Genomic DNA, 7496 nt, shown 5'->3' on the forward strand with positions numbered 1-7496 from the left:
CGACCTCCACATAGAGAATAATGGAGCCTCCGGCACCGACCTCCACCCGCACTCCACATAGAGAATAATGGAGCCTCCAGCACCGACCTCCACCCGCACTCCACATAGAGAATAATGGAGCCTCCGGCACCGACCTCCACCCGCAGAGCCCCACTCCACATAGAGAATAATGGAGCCTGCAGCACCGACCTCCACATAGAGAATAATGGAGCCTCCGGCACCGACCTCCACCCGCACTCCACATAGAGAATAATGGAGCCTCCGGCACCGACCTCCACCCGCACTCCACATAGAGAATAATGGAGCCTCTGGCACCGACCTCCACCCGCAGAGCCACACTCCACATAGAGAATAATGGAGCCTCCAGCACCGACCTCCACCCGCAGATCCCCACTCCACATAGAGAATAATGGAGCCTCCAGCACCGACCTCCACCCGCAGAGCCCCACTCCACATAGAGAATAATGGAGCCTCCAGCACCGACCTCCACCCGCAGAGCCGCACTCCACATAGAGAATAATGGAGCCTCCGGCACATCCCTCCACCCGCAGAGCAGCACTCCACATAGAGAATAATGGAACCACCGGGACTGACCTCCACCTGCAGAGCCACACTCCACAGAGAATAATGGGGCCTCCAGCACCGACCTCCACCTGCAGAGCCGCACTCCACATAGAGAATAATGGGGCCTCCAGCACCGACCTCCACCCGCAGAGCCCACTCCACATAGAGAATAATGGAGCCTCCGGCACCGACCTCCACCCGCACTCCACATAGAGAATAATGGAGCCTACAGCACCGACCTCCACCCGCACTCCACATAGAGAATAATGGAGCCTCCGGCACCGACCTCCACCCACAGGGCCCCACTCCACATAGAGAATAATGGAGCCTCCGGCACCGACCTCCACCCGCACTCCACATAGAGAATAATGGAGCCTCCGGCACCGACCTCCACCCACACTCCACATAGAGAATAATGGAGCCTCTGGCACCAACCTCCACCCGCAGAGCCACTCTCCACATAGAGAATAATGGAGCCTCCAGCACCGACCTCCACCCGCAGAGCCGCACACCACATAGAGAATAATGGAGCCTCCGGCACCGACCTCCTCCCGCAGAGCCGCACTCCACATAGAGAATAATGGAGCCTCCGGCACATCCCTCCACCCGCAGAGCAGCACTCCACATAGAGAATAATGGAGCCTCCGGCACCGACCTCCACCTGCAAAGCCGCACTCCACATAGAGAATAATGGAGCCTCCAGCACTGACCTCCACCCGCACTCCACATAGAGAATAATGGAGCCTCCGGCACCGACCTCCACCCACAGGGCCCCACTCCACATAGAGAATAATGGAGCCTCCGGCACCGACCTCCACCCGCACTCCACATAGAGAATAATGGAGCCTCTGGCACCGACCTCCACCCGCAGAGCCACACTCCACATAGAGAATAATGGAGCCTCCAGTACCGACCTCCACCCACAGAGCCGCACACCACATAGAGAATAATGGAGCCTCCAGCACCGACCTCCACCCGCAGAGCCGCACTCCACATAGAGAATAATGGAGCCTCCAGCACCGACCTCCACCCGCAGAGCCCCACTCCACATAGAGAATAATGGAGCCTCTAGCACCGACCTCCACCCGCAGAGCCGCACACCACATAGAGAATAATGGAGCCTCTAGCACCGACCTCCACCCGCAGAGCCGCACTCCACATAGAGAATAATGGAGCCTCCAGCACCGACCTCCACCCGCAGAGCCGCACTCCACATAGAGAATAATGGAGCCTCCGGCACCGACCTCCTCCCGCAGAGCCGCACTCCACATAGAGAATAATGGAGCCTCCGGCACATCCCTCCACCCGCAGAGCAGCACTCCACATAGAGAATAATGGAGCCTCGGCACCGACCTCCACCTGCAGAGCCGCACTCCACATAGAGAATGGAGCCTCCACCCGCAGAGCCGCACTCCACATAGAGAATAATGGAGCCTCCAGCACCGACCTCCTCCCGCAGAGCCGCACTCCACATAGAGAATAATGGAGCCTCCAGCACCGACCTCCACCCGCAGAGCCGCACTCCACATAGAGAATAATGGGGCCTCCGGCACCTACCTCCACCCGCAGAGCAGCACTCCACATAGAGAATAATGGGGCCTCCAGCACCGACCTCCACCCGCAGAGCCGCACTCCACATAGAGAATAATGGAGCCTCCGGCACCGACCTCCACCCGCAGAGCCGCACTCCACATAGAGAATAATGGGGCCTCCGGCACCGACCTCCACCCGCAGAGCCGCACTCCACATACAGAATAATGGAGCCTCCGGCACCGACCTCCACTCGCAGAGCCCCACTCCACATAGAGAGTAATGGAGCCTCCGGCACCGACCTCCACCCGCAGAGCCGCACTCCACATAGAGAATAATGGGACCTCCAGCACCGACCTCCACCCGCAGAGCCGCACTCCACATAGAGAATAATGGAGCCTCCGGCACCGACCTCCACCCGCAGAGCCGCACTCCACATAGAGAATAATGGGGCCTCCGGCACCGACCTCCACCAGCAGAGCCGCACTCCACATACAGAATAATGGAGCCTCCGTCACCGACCTCCACTCGCAGAGCCCCACTCCACATAGAGAGTAATGGAGCCTCCGGCACCGACCTCCACCCGCAGAGCCACACTCCACATAGAGAATAATGGGGCCTCCAGCACCGACCTCCACCCGCAGAGCCGCACTCCACATAGAGAATAATGGAGCCTCCAGCACCGACCTCCACCCGCAGAGCCACACTCCACATAGAGAATAATGGGGCCTCCAGCACCGACCTCCACCCGCAGAGCCGCACTCCACATAGAGAATAATGGAGCCTCCGGCACTGACCTCCACCCGCAGAGCCGCACTCCACATAGAGAGTAATGGAGCCTCCGGCACCGACCTCCACCCGCAGAGCCGCACTCCACATAGAGAATAATGGAGCCTCCAGCACCGACCTCCACCCGCAGAGCCGCACTCCACATAGAGAGTAATGGAGCCTCCGGCACCGACCTCCACCCGCAGAGCCACACTCCACATAGAGAATAATGGAGCCTCCAGATCCGACCTCCACCCGCAGAGCCACACTCTACATAGAGAATAATGGAGCCTCCAGCACCGACCTCCACCCGCAGAGCCGCACTCCACATAGAGAATAATGGAGCCTCCAGCACCGACCTCCACCCGCAGAGCCGCACTCCACATAGAGAATAATGGAGCCTCCAGCACCGACCTCCACCCGCAGAGCCGCACTCCACATAGAGAATAATGGAGCCTCCAGCACCGACCTCCACCCGCAGAGCCACACTCCACAGAGAATAATGGAGCCTCCGGCACCGACCTCCACCCGCAGAGCCGCACTCCACATAGAGAATAATGGAGCCTCCAGCACCGACCTCCACCCGCAGAGCCACACTCCACAGAGAATAATGGAGCCTCTAGCACCGACCTCCACCCGCAGAGCCGCACTCCACATAGAGAATAATGGAGCCTCCAGCACCGACCTCCACCCGCAGAGCCGCACTCCACATAGAGAATAATGGAGCCTCCAGCACCGACCTCCACCCGCAGAGCCGCACTCCACATAGAGAATAATGGAGCCTCCAGCACCGACCTCCACCCGCAGAGCCACACTCCACAGAGAATAATGGAGCCTCCGGCACCGACCTCCACCCGCACTCCACATAGAGAATAATGGAGCCTCCAGCACCGACCTCCACCCGCAGAGCCACACTCCACAGAGAATAATGGAGCCTCCAGCACCGACCTCCACCCGCAGAGCCACACTCCACAGAGAATAATGGAGCCTCCAGCACCGACCTCCACCCGCAGAGCCGCACTCCACATACATGGCTGCTCTCTGTGCTCTGTCTGTGCGCACAGGACCTGTGATGAGGTCACAGGAGGGGAGGAGACAGGGGTCACATGATCGGGGGCCCTGACACCTTCTCTCCTGTGATCTCATCACTTACAAGCCTTTGCACCAGCACCAGCATTCAGGCTAAATTGTAGATGCTGCTGGTAGTAGAGCGCATAATGCCGCCCCCACGGACACTCACTGTCAGGTGGGGAGAAGATGGAGTGCGAAGCAGCAGGAATACTTCCACGGGGCTTTCGAGGACAAGCTGCTGGTGTGAGGTGAGCCGAGCGCACGATCCTTTCTCCATGTGGCAGCTTTGTGCGACAACTGCTGTTTCCCCCCGACCAGCAGTCTCCGGCTCCGCCCTCAAAGAACGTCCGACGACGAGCAGCGTCACGGCGGCACGTTCTTAACCCTCTAGGGTGCTGCAGCGCTGCCTGCCGCCTTGAGGGCTAGAGGAGCGGGCGCCAAGCCAGCGGCCCATAAGTGCATGAAAATGGCGGCCCAGCGGGAAAATGCCCGGTTGGGTAAGTGGCCAATCCGGGCCTGTTAGGAATCACCACTATCACCGCCTCTCGCAAAGACGCAGGCAAAATCCCTTCTTTCATAGCCTCCTCAAACACTATTAATTTCTTGGGTAGCAGAATTTCTTCTAGGTGTTTGTATATTTCCGCAGGAAGACCGTCTGCTCCCGGGGCCCTCTCATTAGTCATGCCATGTAGAGCCATCTCCAACTCCTCTACTGTGATAGGAGACTCCAACTTATCCCTATCTTCCATAGATAGTGTTGGAAGCAGTCCCGCTCCTAGAAATGCCTCTGCCTCCCCTTCCCCTCCCATTCTACTCGATGAATAGAGGTTCTGGTAAAAACCTGCGAAGACCTCCAGAATTTCGGGCGTCTCAGTAACCCTTGTCCCCTTTGCAGTATCCATACTATGTATAAATGAGCTGCCTCTCTGGGCTGCAGCTATAATCGACAATAGATGACCAACTTTTTCCCCTTCTTTGTAGAATCTAATCTTCTGAAAAGCCTGCTTCTTAGTTGCTTTATCCAGTAGTAACCTATTGACCCTTTCATGTGCCTGCCTAAGTGTCAGTTGAGTGTCGGGTGTAGCGTGCTGTGCCATTTCTATTTCCGCCCTAGTTAGGGCTTCCAGACTATCCACCTCATCTCGCTTAGTTTGTGTCTTTCTCCTACATATATCCCTGTATAGAATTCCCCGGAGATATGCCTTCATGGCGTCCCATACCACCAGAGGGTGAGCACTATCATCAATATGGACAAAGAATTCCCCAATCTCCCGCAGGATGCCCTGCATATTTATATGTTGTATCCAGGCCGGATGTAATTTCCACTCTCCCCTTATCCCCCCTCTCAAACGCTCCCGTTTAATGGACACAAGGATGGGACTGTGGTCCGAGATCACTCTCGGTAAGTATTGCACATCCCCCAACACTGCATTCATCAACTCATTAGCTAATGCCATGTTGATGCGAGATAGGGTATTATAAGAAGCTGAATAGCAGGAGAAGCACTGTTTCCCGTCATTTCTTACCCTCCAAATGTCCATCAAACCCATTTCCCGAACTAAATAGCCAAATGGGGTTATAGTGTCACTCAATACTCCCAACGGCCTCCTATTCCTGTCCCAATAAGAGTCTATTACATTATTATAGTCACCCACTATCAAAAGAGGCAATACTCCCCCTCTTCCTGAGAATTCCCAAGTCTCCCTTAGCTTAGTACTCGAGTAGGGGGGTGGAATATAAATAGCGGCAATGCACATAAGGTGGCCAAATAATTTACATTTGATGACTACACACTGCCCATCCGGGTCAATATGCACCTCTATTTCCTCATATTGTATTGAAGTATGAATTAGCACAGATACCCCCCTTGCGTAGCTAGAAAAAGTAGAGTGATATGCCCTCTCTATCCATCGCCTATTCAAGAGTCTCGTTGTGTCCGGTAAAAGATGACTCTCCAGGAGGCATACCACCGATGGGCCATGAAAGAAAAAAATTTTTGTCAGCTCACCAAACCGTAGCAGATGTGAAGTCTGGAGGAATGCAATCAATCCTGGGCGGTGCAGGGAACTTGGATTCCGGAAAATCTTGTAGGCACAATACTTAGGAGATGTTCTAGCAACTTCGACCAAAGGATGGTTAAAATCAAAAGACTTTATTCCAAAAAAATGATTAAAAACAGAATAGATGCATAAAAAACATATGGTTCACCAATGTGACAGACGCTTACGCGTTTCGGACTAGAGGGTCCTTACTCATAGCTGTGAAAGATGTAATATGTCCTCAGCCAACAATCTCAGGCATAGTCCTCTTGACTAATCAATCAATTCCAGCTCATGTCTTCCACCGGAATTTATGCGCATTAATGTCAATCCATTGGTTAGCTTCTATCGGATCGATGAAAAATTGCACTTTATCAAGCGCCACCACCCTTAGTTTAGCCGGGAAAATCATGGAGTACTGCACTCCCAGCTCTCTAAGACGCTTCTTCACTCCTCCAAATTACATACGCTGTTTTTGGACTGCAATAGAAAAGTCTGGGTAGATAGCTACTTTTTCACCATTCATGGCAAGATCCCCCATCTCTCTCGCCCTCCTTAGAATTATTTCTCTATCCCTATAATGGAGAAGCTTAGCAAGCATAGTGCGTGGTCCCCTACCCGGTGGTTGTGGCTGCATGGGAACTCTGTGTGCACGCTCCACAGCAAAAAACTTGGTCAGAGTATCTGTGCCAAATTTCTCCCTGAGCCACTCTTCCATAAATTCTGTGGGGTTTCTCCCTTCGGATTTTTCCGGGAGGCCAACAATCCTTATATTATTACGTCTAGAGCGATTCTCTAGATCATCATTTTTGCCCACTATTTCAGAGATTTGCTGAGCGAATCTTTTTTCTGCTTTCTGGAGTTTAGTGATGTGGTCCTCTGCTTGCCCCACTCTCTTTTCTACCTCTTCTGTTCTGGTATCAGCTTTTTTCATATCTTTTTTAAACCAGCCACTTCAGATTGAATTCCCAGAACCTGCTATGTCAGCGTGTTTAAGGCATTCTTACAGAAGGAGACGGCGGCAAATATGTCCTTCAGTGTGGGATTCTCATGATCCTCCCCTGCCTCCTGGGTCTCACCTGCCCCCACCACAGCTCCTCCATTTTGCGGCTGCTCCTCTTCCTCCCCCATCTCTCCCGGGGAATCCTCTGAATCATTCTCCTCCTCCTCCCCTCATTTACCTCCAGATCGCAGCGAATCCTCCTCAGTTCTAGCAAACTTCTTCAGCTTAGGCCTCTTTCACACTTCAGTTTTTTGCAATCAGTCACAATCCGCCAGGTTTTGAAAAAAAACGGATCCTCAATTTTCTTTTGAGGATCCGTTTTTTTCCCCATTGACTTCCATTAATGGCGGATTGTGACGGATTGCCGTCCGTTGCATCCGTTTTTTTTGAGGATCCGGCAAAAGTTGCTATCCGTCACCATCCTCAAAGATTTGAAAACTGAGCTTGCAACGTTTTTTTCTGTGGTGGATCCTCCAGACACTCATTTAACCCGAAATTCTTTCCAGGTGCCGGACGAAAAA

The sequence above is a fragment of the Dendrobates tinctorius genome, unplaced genomic scaffold (assembly GCF_039654945.1).
Source record: "Dendrobates tinctorius isolate UK_male_01 unplaced genomic scaffold, ASM3965494v1 ptg000156l, whole genome shotgun sequence".
Lineage (NCBI taxonomy): Eukaryota > Metazoa > Chordata > Amphibia > Anura > Dendrobatidae > Dendrobates > Dendrobates tinctorius.